Source organism: Felis catus, chromosome B4 (assembly GCF_018350175.1).
Source record: "Felis catus isolate Fca126 chromosome B4, F.catus_Fca126_mat1.0, whole genome shotgun sequence".
NCBI classification, from domain to species: Eukaryota; Metazoa; Chordata; class Mammalia; order Carnivora; family Felidae; genus Felis; species Felis catus.
The window spans coordinates 103,002,666-103,017,392 of NC_058374.1; the positions used below are offsets into that span (position 1 = coordinate 103,002,666).

The window sequence follows — 14,727 nt, forward strand, 5'->3', positions numbered from 1 at the left end:
AGAGAGAATCTCAGGGCTCAGTCTCATGACCATGAGATTCTGGCCTGAGCCGAAATCAAGAGTTGGATGCTTAATGAACTGAGCCACTCAGGCCCCTCTGGAAATTTTCAATAAAATGTTTAAGGCTCTCTATGGCAGATTCAGTTATTCTTCTACTACATAAGGTAATCCAGCAGGTTTACAACTCAAGCTCTTTGGCAAGGAGTTGAGAGAATTGCCTTTGATATGGCAGAGTTTTGTTTCTTTACACTTCTCCGCCCTTGCAAAACCATCCTGCTCCCACTCAACAGCTGACCCAAAGATGACTCATGTTCTTCACATAAACACACCTTTAACTCTATGTACTTTCTACTATTTGGACTACCTCTCCTTCTCCATGCAAGTTGTATCCATTAAAAAAAAAATTAATTAAAAAAAATCACATTACAGAAAATTTAGAAAATAGAAGATAAATATTATCTATAAAACTAATCTCTAGTACAAAATGCTATAGTTTGGTCCACTGGCTCTAGTCTTTTTATTTTTTAAGTAATTTTTGTAGTAGCAAAAATTACTTCAATTTTGGCTCTCAGTAAGAGATACTAGGGCACACATTAATTAGTCCTACAAAATCAATATTCATTTTAAGTATAGTAACAGAGGAATACAGTTGTCAAATTACAACAAATAATTCTGCAATGGCATAACGATGTTGTAGAAAATAAACATCCTCTGTGTAGAGCGTAATGTAAGATTTGTTAGGTTTGAGACCCTGCTTAGCTCCATTAATGGCACTTGACTCTAACTAGGTCCACATTATCTCATTAAACCCAAGTATATAATAGTAGTATATAATATTTTTGATCACTTAATAATTTAATACTTTACATGTACTAATTCATCGAATCCTCATAATACTATTAGGTAAATTTTATTATCAGTTGCATTTTATAAACGAAGAAACTAAGAAACAGAGAAGCTTAGTAAATTGCCCACCTCACTCAGCCAAGAAATAACAAAGTGAGGATTCAAACCTAGGAGCCAGAGGCTGACATTAACCACCATCTCTATTTGGCTCAATAATCTATTAGAATAATCCACAGATTATTAATGAGACTATTAGGGACGTCTTGAAGCACAGTCTGACTGTGCTTTTCACCATCTGATACATCAAATGCAAGTGTTCTTCAATAATTTACCAAATTCCACAGTCCACTCTTATTTTCACCTTGTACAGGTTCCATATTAGCAACAGGATCATCTTTGTGTCTTGGGTCCCACACCTTCACAGGTCCTGCTGTGAATACAAGTCAATTGGCCAAATTCAATAGTGATTGATGACATTTCTGCATTCTCTTCCTATGACTTTCTACATACAGAGCAATATTACAGACACTCTAACACTTGACACTATAACATGTATTTCTGACTTCTAATTGGGAAAATTGTATTTAATATCAGAGATATTACCCATATGTTACTGTCTGACTTGATTTCCAAGTTAATAGGTATACAGAAGAGCCAACAACTGTTCCGAAGTTATCAACAAGGTCTGACTGACAAGGCAAACACAAATGTTACGTAATCCAGATCAGGTCTTATTATCTTTGAGCCTAAAACTAATGTACTATTTATTTAGAATAATATCAGCGTCATCTTTTTATTTTTTTTCCATACTACCCATTAATTAATTAACTTTTACACTGTGGATGTGCTTTGGGGGGAGGCACTGTTTTCTGAGGGGGGTGTCTGGGAGGAGTAGGTTTGGGGGTTGGACTGCAAATGAATTGCAAGGTTGGAGGGTTGCACTGGCATCCGAGCAGGTACCTGCTGCCCCCACCACTGCCCTCGGTGTGGGACTACTGGTGAGTGTGCTCCCACGTGTGTATGGTACGAGAACGTGCACCCACCAGGGGCCAATGGGTGCACGTGTTTGGTTCAGAGAGAATGAGGCAAAATCTATTTTTCTTAAGATTTTATTATTTTTATGTATTTTTAAAGTCTATTTCTTTATTTTTTAGTAATCTCTACACCCACCATGGGGCTCAGACTCACAATCCTAAGATCAAGAGTCAAATGCTCTACTGACTGAGCCAGCCAGGTGCCCTGGTTCCAGCCTTTTTAAAAGTTACTTTTTAAATTATAAAAGTTATATGGAGGTTTTGCTTCCAATAAAGGCAGAGTAGTTTATATTGGACTAAGCCTCCCGCAGATAACATTTCTGGGCTCTGGACAAAATGTAAAAAATAGCTGGAGAGCAACCAAAAGCAGGCCTAAACTACAGAGGACTCAACCCTGGAAAAAGGAAACCACACTTGGTGAGAGCCATGTTTAAACAGTTTCACCCCTCTGAGGGCATTGCCCAGTGAGTGCAATAGAGGGTAGCTAGAACTTAAACTGAATTAAGAACTTAAACTGAATTAATCTTACTGGATTAAGGCAACAGAGAACAGAGTTTCGGGCTACCAGAAGATCTGAAATTAAAGGGGGGAAATTCTGGAAATGAGAGTCATAGAGATGGGAGTCCCAAAATCTATGAACGAATTTCCTTCAAATATTTGGATGAATTGCATACACCTGGTCTAAAAAAAACAAAAAAACAAAAAAAACAAAACAAAAAAAAAAAACACCAAGGAAGGAACAGTTAGAAAAAATGGAGCAGAGATTTCAATTGTTGTCAACATAAAAGAGGCAGAGTTTGGATATTGAATCCTACTGTGTTATTCCAATTTGGCCTACTGTAACAAAAATATCACAGTTCTCACAGTTCTTTTTCTTTCTTTCTTTCTTTTTTAATGTTTAGTTATTTATTTTGAGGTTGGGGGGGTAGGGCCAGAGAGAGGGGGAGACACAGAATCCCAAGCGGGCTGTCTGTAGGGAGTCTGACGCCAGGCTCAATTTCATGAACCTTGAGATCATGACCTGAGCCGAAATCAACAGTCAGATGCTTAACCGACGGAGCCACCCAGGTGCCCCTATTTCTCACAGTTCTGAAGTTAGAAGTCCAAGATTGAAGGGCCAGCATGGTGGGTGAGGGCCCTCTTCCAGGCTTCTTGTATCCACATCTGATGGAAAGGGCTAAGGAGCTCTGTGGGGTCTCTTTTATAAAAGCACTAATCCATTCATAAGTGTCCTATCCTCATGACCTAATCACCATCTCCGAAAGGCCTCACCTCCTAACACCATTACGTTTGGTGTTAGGATTACAACATGTGAATGTAGGGGAAACAGACATTCAGACAATAGACCTACCAAGTCAGTGGGGCTTGGTAAACATTTCAAGCTTTTAATCAAAACTCAAAAGGGGCTACACCTTTTTGAAGTATTTCCTGGGACTAAAGATTTGCTCTAAGACTAAGAGTAAAATTGAAATAGAGCCATTCTAAAACTATAAAGAGTAAGTTTACACAAGTTCAAAGTCATAAGCCACTAAAGTCATCAATAACTTAGCTCCTTGCTAGAACAGAAATTAGAACCCTTCAGAGGAAGATAAATTCATGTGTTATCCACAATGTCTAGGATAAAAAATATTAAACATGTAGAGTGCCTGGCTGGCTCAGTTTGTGGAGCATGTGATTCTGGATCTCAGGGTTGTGAGTTCGAGCCCCATGTTGGGTGTAGAGATTACTTAAAAATAAAATCTTAAAAAAATAATTAGGGGTGCCTGGTGGCTCAGTTGGTTAAGTGTCTGACTCTTGATTTCGGCTCAGGTCATGATCTCACGGGTTCGTGAGATTGAGCCCTGCTTGGGATTCTATCTCTTTCCCTTCCCAACTTGTGCGTGCATATGCCATCTCTCAAAAAATAAAAAAAATTAAAAAATAAAATTTTTAAGAGAAAAAAAAGAATTAAACATGTGGGGCACCTGGCTGGCTCAGTCAGTACAGCATGTGACTCTTGATCTCAGGGTCATGAATTCAAGCCCCATTTTGGGTGTGGAGCTTACTAAAAAAATTAAAAATTAAAAAAAATTTAAAAATTAGGGGTGCCTGGGTGGCTTAACCAGTTAATGTCCAACTTTGACTCAGGTCATGATCTCACAGACCATGGGTTTAAGCCCTGTGTTGGGCTCTATGCTGACAGCTCAGAGCCTGGAACCTGCTTTGGATTCTGTGTCTCCTTCTTTCTCTTCCCTTTCCCCACTCACATTCTCTGTCTCAAAAATAAACATTAAAAAAAATTTTTTTTTTAAGTTAGACCTGTAAAGACTTAGGAAAACATGACTAAGATTAAAGAAAAAGTTGTCAATAGAAACAGACCCTGAGGGGCGCCTGGGTGGCGCAGTTGGTTAAGCGTCCGACTTCAGCCAGGTCACGATCTCGCGGTCCCTGAGTTCGAGCCCCGCGTCAGGCTCTGGGCTGATGGCTCGGAGACTGGAGCCTGTTTCTGATTCTGTGTCCCCCTCTCTCTCTCTGCCCCTCCCCCGTTCATGCTCTGTCTCTCTCTGTCCTAAAAATAAATAAACGTTGAAAAAAAAATTAAAAAAAAAAAAAAAAAGAAACAGACCCTGATATGATCCATATGACTTTAAAGGACTTTAAAACTGTTATAAATATTTTCAAAGACTTATAGAAAATATAACCATAGTGAGTGAGCAGATAGAGGAATTTCAGGAAAAAAATGAAAACTACCAAAAAAATGAAATTCTAGCACTGAAAAGTATAACATTTGAAATGAAGAATTCTTTGGATGTGTCTAACATCAGATTGGAGATAGCAAAAGTATCAGTGAATTTGAAGAAAGATCAACAAAAGTGTCCAATCTGAAGAAAAAGAGAAAAAAGATGAATAAAACAAAGCCTTAGTAAGTTATTAGACAATATCAAGCAGCCTAACATGCATGCAATTGTAAACCAAAAGAAAAAGAGGGAAAATATGTAATGGGGAAGAAGAAATAATAGCTGAAAATTTCCCAAATTTGGTGAAAACATCAATTTACAGTTCCAAAACTTTCAGTGAACTCCTTGTAGCAAAAGCACAAAGAAAATCACACCCATGTACCACCAAACTGCTGAAAAACAAAAAAAAGAGAGAAAATCTTAAAACAACCAAAGGGAAAAAATTATGTAGGGGGAAAATGAAACGAATATTTCTCTCATGAGAAACAATGAGGACCAGAAGACAATTGTATGACAACCTTAAAGAGCTGAAGAGAAGGAAATATAAGTTGAACAAGAATTCTATATCTAATGAAAATAATCTCCATAAATGAAAGGTAAATACAGAAATAAAGATAAAAGAAAAACTGAGAGAATTCATCACTAGCCAGCCTCCACTGCAAAGAATGCAAAAAGATGTTCTTTAAAAGTAAATGACATGATATGACAATTTCAATCTACAGGAAGACATAAAGAGCACCTGAAAAAGTAAATACAAAATACTATCTATATTGGTTTCCTACTGCTGCTATAACAAATTACCACAGAGTGGGTTGAATAAGATAAATGGATTGTCTTAAACCGGGAGGTCAGAGGTCTGAAATGGGCTTCACCAAGCTAAAATTAAGGGGTTAACGGTTCTCCTAAGGAGGCTTTAGAGTAGAATCCATTTCCTTGCTTTTCTACCTTCTAGAGGCCACCTGCATTCCTTGGCTTGTGACCCACTTCACCATTTTCAAAGTCATCAATGTCAAGCTGAGTCCTTCTCCTGCTGCCATTTCTATTGTTGTTTTTTTTTTTTTCTGCCTCTCTTTCCCCATTTTAGGGATCCTTGTAATTACTCTGAGCCTAATTGGGTAATCTAAGATAATATCCCTTTCTTAAAGTCAATTGATTAGCATCATTAATTCCATCTACTACCATAATTCCCCTTTGACATGTAACCTAACATATTCACAAATTCTGGGGATTAGGACATGGACATATTTTGGAGACCGTCATTCTGCTGACCACATCAACTCTTTCCCCTTATTTAAAGGACAACTGATTATTATTGTAAAAATTATCACATAGTCCTGTGGTATTTATACATAAGTAGATATAAAATGTATGATAGCAATAGCACAAGGAATAGAGGGTGGTAAATGACATAAACTGTTGCAAGTTTCTGCCGTTTTACATAAAGTGTTATAATACTAACTTGTAGTGGACTATGACAAATTAAAGATGCGTATTGCAATTCCTAGAGTTTCTTCACTGCGGCTCCATGGAGCCCAGGTTTCTACAAGATGTGGCTCAGAGTTTTGTTGGAGATCATGGTTTGATGAACTGCCTGAAACAAGCAAAGGCCAAGATGTGTTAAACGTTTGTCTTCACATCTGGAAACAAAAGGTCTGTCTTTAAAAAAAATTTTTTTAATGTTTATTTATTTTTGACAGAGAGAGACAGAGCATGAGGGGGAAGGGGCAGAGAGAGAGGGAGATACAGAATCTGAAGCAGTCTCCAGGCTCTGAGCTGTCAGCATAGAGCCTGATGCGGGGCTCTAACTCATGGATGGTGAGATCATGACCTGAGCCGAAGTTGGACACTCAACTGAGCCACCCAGGCGCCCCAACAAAAGGTCTACCTTACAGGAACTTGTGTTGGCATCTGAACTGATGATGCCCTATCAACAGCTGGCTGCAGCCTCCTGTTAAGAAAAAAAGATCCAGGTGTTAATGACACAGCATCTGTTTTCTTTACAGAGAGACTCTTGTGTCAAAAACTCCTAGAGTTGAAATTTGGAAAGATTGTGTATCTAGGTTAAAAAAAACAAAAACAAAAACAAACAAACAAAACCTTGCCATTTTGCAACTGTGGTTTGATGTGGTTCATTAATTTTGAAAAATTCTTGACCATTATCTCTTCTGTCCCATTTATCTCTCTTTTCCTCCTGGGATTAAAATTACACAGATAGGAGACTATATGATATTGTTCCATAGCTCTTGTGTGTTGTGCTGTTTTCTTTTTCTTTCTTTTCTTTCTCTCTTTTTTTTTTTTTTTTTGAGCTTCACTGTGGGTAACTATTGACCTGTCTTCAATTCACTCTTTCTTTCTTTGACCATGTCAAATCTACTGATATGACTTTAGAAGGCATTCTTCCTATCCATTACCATAATTGTCCATTATTATTTCCATTTAAACTTTTATTTTTTCAGGTTAAAGTTTGTTTTTTTAAAGTTTTTTTTTATTTTGAGAGAGAGACAGAGAGAGTGAGCAGGGGAGGGGCAGAGGGAGAGAGAATCCCAAGCAAGCTCTGCACTGTCAGCTTGGAGCCCCATTCAGGGCTCAAACTCACAAACCACGGGATCATGACCTGAGCTGAAATCAAGCGTTGGATGCTTAACTGGCTGAGCCACCAGGTGCTCTACATTTATTTGTGTTTTAAATAAGCTCTATGCCCAACATGAGGCTTGAACTCATGACGCCAAGATTGGGAGTTGCGTGTTCTGCTGACTGAGCCAGCCAGGTGCCCCAGTATTCATTTTTATTTTTTTTATTTTTTTATTTTTCATTTTTTTTAATTTTTATACATTTATTTATTTTTGATAGAGACAGAGCACAAGTGAGGGAGGGGCAGAGAGAGGGAGTCACAGAATCCGAAGCAGGCTCCAGGCTCTGAGCTGTCAGCACAGAGCCTGACGCAGGGCTCAAACTCACAAACCATGAGATCATGACCTGAGCTGTAGTTGGATGCTTAACCAACTGAGCCACCCAGGTGCCCCTCCAGTGTTCATTTTTATTTTTTTTATTGAAGTATAGTTGACATATAACATTATAATATTTCCAAGCATACAGCATAATGATTCAACATTTGTATACTCTGTTGAAATGATCACCACAGTAATTTTACTTACCATTCATCATGATACAGAGTCATAATTTTTTTCATATGATGAGAACTCTTAGGATTTATTCTCCTGGCAACTTTCAAGTATGCACTACGATATTTTTGACTATAGTCACCATGCTGTGCATTACACTCTCCTGACTTATTTTATAATTGGAAGTTTGTACTCTCTTCACCCATTTTGCACACCTCCAAACCAAACTCTCCTCTAGCAAACACAGTTCTATTCTCTGTATCTTTGAGTTTTATTTTGTTCTTTAGATTCCACATGTAAGTGGTATTTGTATTTTTCTGTCTGACTTATTTCACCAAGCAAAATTCCCTCAAGGTCCATCAGTGTTGTTGCAAATGGCAAGATTTTGCTCTTTTTCATGGCTGAGCAGGATTCCATTGAATATATATTGTGCATATATATATACACACACCACATGTGTATATACATTTATGTATATTCCATTGCATATATGTGTGTGTATGTATAGACACACACACATACACACACCACATGTTCTTTAGCCAGTTATTCATCGGTGGAGACTTAGGTTGTTTTCATAGCTTGGTTGTCATCATGCTAAAATAAACATAGGGTTGCATGTATTTTTTTGAATTAGTGTTTTTGTTTTCTTTGGATAAATACCTGGTAGTGGAATTGCTGGATCATATGGCAGTTATACTTAAGTTTTTGAGAAAACTTCATACTGTTTTCCATTCTCACCAACAGTGCACGAAGGCCTCCTCTTCTCCACATCCTTGCTAATACTTCTTCCTTTTTTTTTTACACTAGCCATTCTACAGTTAGGTGTGAGGTGGTATCTCATTGTGATTTTGATTTGTATTTCCTTGATGATTAGTGATGTGGAGCATCTTCTCATGCATCTGATGGCCATCTGTAAGTTTTCGGTAGAAAAATGTCTATTTGGAGTGCCAGGCTGACTCAGTCAGTAGAGCATGAGGCTCTTCGTCTCAGGGTTGTGAGTCCAAGCCCCACATTGGGTGTAGAGCTTGCTTAAAAAAAGGAAAGAAAGAAACTGTCTATTCAGATTCTCTGCTAATTTTTTAACTGGAGTTTGGTGACTTTTTTGGTGCTGAGTTATATATGTGTTATACATTTTGGATAAGTGGTTTACAAATATTTTCTCCCATTCAGTACATTGCCTTTTAATTTTGTTGGTTTCCTTTGCTGTGCAGAAGCTTTTTAGCTTGATATAATCCACTTATTTTATTTTGGCTTTTGTTGCCTTTGCTTTTGGAGGTCAGATGCAAAACAAAAATCATTGCTGAGACTGGTGTGAAGGAGTTTATTGCCTACGTTTTTTTTCTTCTTTTAAAAAATTTTTTTAAAAGGCTTATTTATTTTGGGGGGGGGGCAGGGGAATGGGCATAGAGAATCCCCGATGAGGGGCTTGAATCACAAACTGTGATATCATGACCTGTGCCAAAACAAGGAGCTGCCACTTGCCACCTAACCTACTCAGCCACCCGGGCACCCGCCTATGTTCTGGGAGTTTTACAGTTTCAGGTCTTGCATTCAACTCTTTAACATATTTTTTTTCTTAACTCTTTAATACATTTTGAGTTATTATTTGCAGTTGGTGTGGTAGAGTGTTCTAATTTCATTCTTTTGCGTGTGGCTGTTCAGTGTTCCCACATTATTGAAGAAACTGTTCTTTCTGTATTTTTCATAAATTTTTTCATAATTTTTTTTCATAAATTGATTGACCATATGTATGTGGGCTTATTTCTGAGATTCCTTTTCTTTTTTCTTTTCTTTTTTTTTTTAAGTTTATTTATTTGAGAGAGACAGAGACAGCGTGAATGGGGGAGGGGCAGAAAAAGAGAGAGAGAGAATCCCAAGCAGGCTCTGTGTTGCCAGCATAAAGCCCACCACAGGGTCAGATCTCATGACCTGAGCTGAAACCAAGAGTCAAACACTTAACTGACTGAGCCACTCAGGTGCCCCTATTTCTGGGATTTCTGTTCTGTTCTATTGATCTATGTGTCTGGTTTTATGTCAGTACCATACTGTTTTGATTACTATAACTTTGTAATATAGTTTGAAATCAGAGAGTGTGAGGCCTCCAGCTTTGTTTTCCTTTCTTAATTTTGCTTTGGCTAATGGAACCACAAAAGACCCCAATTAGCCCCCTGAGCTGAAATCAAGAGCAGACACCCAACTGATTGAGCCACCCAGGCACCCCTATCTCTTTTAACTGTTAATACAGGATACCTACATTCGGGGTTCTCAGAAGAGATTTCATTTTCAAATTCTCTATTTCCAGTCAGGAGATGGACAACTGATATTATAATGCTACGTCTCAAAATACATACATCCCTCAACCAGCAGTATCAGCATCACCTGTTAACCTGATAGGAATGCAAATTCACTGTCCCACTCCAGACCCTAAATACTGAATTAGAAATAGGAGTGAAGCCCAAGATCTCCAGGTGACTCATATCTGAGAACCACTGTTTTAGAGGAATGATTAAGTTAACTATTCCTGGGACATTCCCAGGACAAGAAAGATGGTGGATACTACTAGTCAGCGGGATTAAAGTAATCTGATCCTTCTCGGAACTACATCTTAGCAACTACAGAAGCACATTTTACATTCTCGATTTTACTTTTGAAAGCAGAAATAAAAAATGACCATCTGAACAAATGCTACAAAAAAGAGACATAAATGAAGGCAATGCATTAGGTGTACAGACCAATTGTAAAACCAATGGGAAAATTCTTTTGAGAACTGATCTAAAATATCAATTTTGCCCAAAGAACCAGTGTGCTTCTTTTAGGTAGTATTGATGTGTATTATAACCCATTTTTCCATTTCTAACTTGGCTGTCAGGAGTCTTAGCAAATGTTTTGCATTTAATTAATTTTCCCCTGAGGAGACTTGTTTCCTATTCTTCTCAATTCAAAATTTACAATCTAATTCTTATTTTTAAATAAATAGTATTTGTAGTTTTCATTATAAAGAGCTACAAATTATTATTGGGAAAGGGCATAGATAAAAATAGTAAGGTTGCTGGGGCACCTGGGTGGCTTAGTCGGTTAAGCATCTGACTCTTGATTTCGGCTCAGGTCATGATCTCACCGTTTGTGAGATCGAGCCCCACATCGGGCTCCTCACTGACAGTGTGCAGCCTGCTTGGGATTCTCTCTCTCCCTCTCTCTGCCCCTTCCCTGCTTGCACTTTCTCTCTCTCTCTCTCAAAATACATACGTACATACATACTTAAAAAAACAGTAAGGTTGTTGAAGAAGCAAGTCTACCACTCAGGAGCAAGGCTAGTGCATGGTATGTGGTCAATACATGTCTAAACGAAGTCCCTAATTTAGCTCTCTGTTGCTTCTCTGATCTCTCCTAATCTTCTTGTTCACATGGCTGTAACATTAACCTTCTGGTTTGTCAGACACTCGAGAATACCTGCATCTCAAGTCCTTTGCTTTCCTAGCTCCCTCTGAAAAAGCTCTTCTCCAGATACCTGCAGTATTTTTCCCTTCTCCTTCTTCCAGTTTTGGCTCAAATGTTATTTTTTAAAGATTTTATTCTTTAAGTAGTCTCTACACCCAATATGGGGCTCGAACTTACAATGCAGAGATCAAAAGTCACACATTCTGAGTCAGCTAGACACTCCTCAAATGTTACCTTCTCAGTGAGGCCTTCTCTAACTCGCCCTCATCCCTGAAATCTCTTGTCATACTCTACTTTTTTTTCCAGAGAACTTTATCTTCTACAATAGTGTATTTGCCTACTTTCAATCTTTTCACTATTTGAATGTAACCTCCACAAGGCAGGCTTTTTTTTTAATATACAGTTTTTATTTTTAAATTCTGTTTTCATGTTTATTTTTGAGAGAGACAGAGTGCAAGTGGGTGGGTGGGGGGGGAGCAGAGAGAGGGAGACACAGAATCGGAAGCAGGCTCCAGGCTCTGAGCTGTCAGCACAGAGCCCGATGTGAGGCTTGAACCCATGAACCGTGAGATCATGACCTGAGACAAGTTGGCCCGACTGAGCCACCCAGGCGCCCCAAGACAGGGGTTTTATTGCTGCCTGCTTTGCTTCTCAGTGTATACCTACCAGGCAGGGCAGTGTCTGGCTTGTAAGGGCTAACAGGAACTTGTTGAGTGACCAAGTCTGCAGGAATCATAATGTTTATGTTCAATAGCTTAACAGACTTAAAAAAAATCTAGAAGCCAGCTGAGATTTCTTCTTCCACAAAATGAATATATCACAATTTAATTATTTGGGTTTATTCTTTCCTTTTTAAAATATTCAGCAAACATCTATGTGCAAGGCACTGTGCTAAGTGCTGAGAACAAAAATGACAAAGACCCTGTTCTTTCAAGGAGCTCAGTAAAACAAACAGCTTAAAAAAAATTTTTTTTAAACCAGAAAACCAAGATATGTATAGGATGTGGTACACAGGAAATAGTGAAATTTAGCTGCCTTCTGTCTGGTTTTTCTAACTGCTGATTGCAGTAAAGCAGGTACTTGACACAAGAGGTGCAGTCTAGACAGGGAGCAAGAGTGAGAGGCAGGACTGTAAATTTCAGACAAAAGAACAGGGAAGATAATAAAGCTCTTCTGCAGAAAACCATTAGTCACAAGGTTAGTCCGAACTGAAGGCTGGTAAATAACCCAGATGACCTGAGGATATTTTATGAGAAGCATCATGTAACCTTTAAAAGCATCCAAAGCTAGTGATAATCCTGACATTCCAACAGGCATAAATTTTAATGAAAACAAGAAATACTGAGTAATAATTACCACCTATAAGTGTGAAAACATTTACTAGCCCATACTTACCACTTGCCTCTTCTGTATGGCAAATAAATTCTATGTCACATATATAAATTCTCTGCCACTTTCCCCATCTTTCCTCTGGTAACAGCAACTGGGGTCCATAAGTGGATTAGTCACACCGCCAGAGTCAGTGTCCCTGGAATCTGTTGGCACAGATGTGGCATGGTTACACAGGTGTACCTTTTCCTTCTTTGCAATGGTGGAAGCCAAGTCCTCTGAAATCCACCTATTTCTCTTTCTCCCTTCCTGATCCTAGAGTAAAAAATGAGGTGTTCATGGGAACTGGGTAAATTATTCCAAAATTTTGTTTTAATGTATTTTAAAAAGAAACAAACTTTTTAAATAAACACTACAAGCTTCTTTGGAAATTATATTGACAAAAATAAATTCTATTCCTAAGTAAATTAGTACTTAAAAAAATCACAAATTAATGTAACTTCTTCAAAGCAATAATGTAATTGCAATTTTGAGCATCCACTGAACTCTAAGCATTCAAGGCATTTTATACAAATATGTCGTTTACCTGAAAACATTGAGCCCAAATGGTTAAGTAGTTGGACTAATGGCACACACAAAGCTGAGATTTACATCTAGATCTGACTGAATCCAAAGCTCTTTCCTCATCATGTTTAAAAATATAGAATAAGCAGCAAGTGAGAAAATCATGCTGCTACTCTTAGGCTTATTATTAAGTCTTGAATAACTTCTTTTGGGGTGAGGTCATATCTATTGAGTTAACATAAACACAATTTTTACCTGTTATATATCGACAGTCCACATTTTCATTGGGAGAGAAAAATTTGCTGCTAAAACCATAGCACTATCAATATCACCTATCTTATTTGGAAATAAAAAGGTTCTTGGAAATTAAGCTCTAATCATAAGTTAAAAATGTGTATTAAAAAAAATTTTGGGGGGGAGGGGCGCCTGGGTGGCTCAGTCAGTTGAGCGTCCAACTTTGGCTCAGGTCATGATCTTGCGGTCTGTGAGTTTGAGCCCCGCATCGGGCTCCGTGCTGACAGCTCTGAGCCCGGAGCTTGTTTCGGATTGTGTGTCTTCTTCTCTCTCTGCCCCTCCCCCACTCATGCTCTGTCAAAAATAAACGTTAAAAAAAATTTTTTTTTAACGTTTATTTTTGAAAGACAGAGTATGAGCAGAGAGGGAGAGACACTGGAGTCACAAAATCCGAAGCAGGCTCCAGGCTCTGAGCTGTCAGCACAGAGCTCAACGTGGGGTTTGAACCCACAAACTGCAAGATCTTGACCTGAGCTGAAATCAGACGTTTAACTGACTAGACCACCCAGGTGCGTCTAAAAATGTCTATTTTTTAAGAATGCAGAAGTTCTTTTGCATGTGGGTGTGTGAAAATATTTTTAAAACTATGATGGTCTATTGGACACAGAATTCATGTCAGGAAATCAACCAGCTGCTTGAGCATGAAAGCCTAAAAGTCTAAAAAAATTCCACTATAGGACAAAATGGTTTAGTAATAACAAGTTCTAAGGAAAGACGGAGAAATTTAGTGAATGCGGGGTAAGGATGTGGAATTAGAATAAGAATGTGAAAAAAAAAAATCAAGAAACACTACCCCTGAAGTATTTTAAGCCTAGACATATAAAATAGACCCACAGGTAACTTATGCAATTTAATGCAAATAAACCATCCAACCGACTAACTGATATAGCAGATAAAGTCCTGCATTGAGAGTTGGGAAGAACAAGGACAACCACAACAAAGGTTGGGTAAGAGCTCTGCTTTGTATTAGCTTGGAATGCTAGATCAGTTATCTCTGGTTTCTCACTGAGAAGATGGAGATGGACTTTATTTACCCAGCCTGTTGTAGGTATCCTATTGAAATAGATTTGTATTGAATCAGACCTGTGAGAAATACTGTGTGAGAAAGGGAAAGGAGATAAATTTCTTTTCTACTTTCAGTCTCCCAGAAATAGAAGCACAAAGGACAGGCCCTATTAGCTGTATATTATTTAAAACAAAATCTACTAATAGTGATAATTTCTTAAACACTCCCTCCTTTTCATTAGCCTTTTATTATTTTTTTAAGTTTATTTACTTATTGAGAGAGAGAGAAAGAAACGCAAGCAGAGGAGGGACAGACAGAATCCCAGGCAAGGTCTGTGTTGTCAGCACAGAGCCCCATGACTTGGGGCTAGAACT

The 14,727-nt window shown here is 38.2% G+C and overlaps 1 long non-coding RNA gene across 1 annotated transcript; it reads right to left on the reverse strand.

Annotated features, from left to right (window-relative positions):
• Positions 1-13,555, reverse strand: LOC123386656. The gene is made up of 4 exons (XR_006600892.1): positions 12,556-13,555; positions 6,483-6,545; positions 6,057-6,188; positions 1-1,276 (listed from the first exon to the last, which is right to left on the reverse strand). It is a non-coding gene; the product is annotated as an uncharacterized LOC123386656 (long non-coding RNA).
• Between the last annotated feature and the right edge of the window lie 1,172 nt (positions 13,556-14,727).